Source organism: Amphimedon queenslandica, unplaced genomic scaffold (genome assembly GCF_000090795.2).
Source record: "Amphimedon queenslandica unplaced genomic scaffold, v1.1 AMPQUscaffold_13507, whole genome shotgun sequence".
In the NCBI taxonomy this organism is placed as follows: domain Eukaryota; kingdom Metazoa; phylum Porifera; class Demospongiae; order Haplosclerida; family Niphatidae; genus Amphimedon; species Amphimedon queenslandica.
Genome location: NW_003546257.1, coordinates 619,115 through 619,891, shown reverse-complemented (window position 1 = coordinate 619,891; position 777 = coordinate 619,115).

Below are 777 nucleotides of genomic sequence, written 5' to 3'. Positions count from 1 at the left end.
TTTTCCTTGCTTGGCGACATCAACATAGCCTTGCTGTTGTCGTCGATATTCTGCTACTGTCATACCAAACTCTGCAGCTGATCTCTTCTCTTCTTCAGTAGCATCATCCATTTTGGTTTCTTTCTTAAATTTAGCAGCAGCATCCTTCTGCATTTGCATTGTATATTCGCTAACAAAGAGAACCATTTGTTCAGGAAGGAACACTCGACTGTGATTATATGGTACTTTAAAAAGCTTAGTACCATGACTACCAGTGATATTAATATCAACACCATCAAAATCTTTTATAGGATCAATTTTTGTGTCCTATAAAAAATTTAAAAATAATTTATTAGTACAGTGGAACTTCCAAATAACAAAACTTTTGGACAACAATTTTTTTTCATTACATGTAAGTTTTCATTAAAGATAAGTTTTTAATTAATAGGGAATAAAGTTGGTGCAGTAAAATTTTTTATTGCATAGAGATTTTTGTTACAGAGAAGTTTCATTATCAGAGGTTCCACTGTATGTGTAACTACATCACTTACTGTTTCTATTCCTACTACTGGAAGAGGATCAATTTTCATATCTTTGGAAATTCTAACTGGTCCCACCCACCTCACTGTACCAGCAACTACTTCTTCTTTGACTGTCTGTAATATCACACGATCTCCTTCTTTGAACTTTGACTTATGATTAGACGCATCTCCTGCTTCAAATCTTACTCCCTCTTCTGCTGCATAGTCATCACATGAAAAAACTGTCTCTTTTACAAAACCTTTAACTCTATCATAA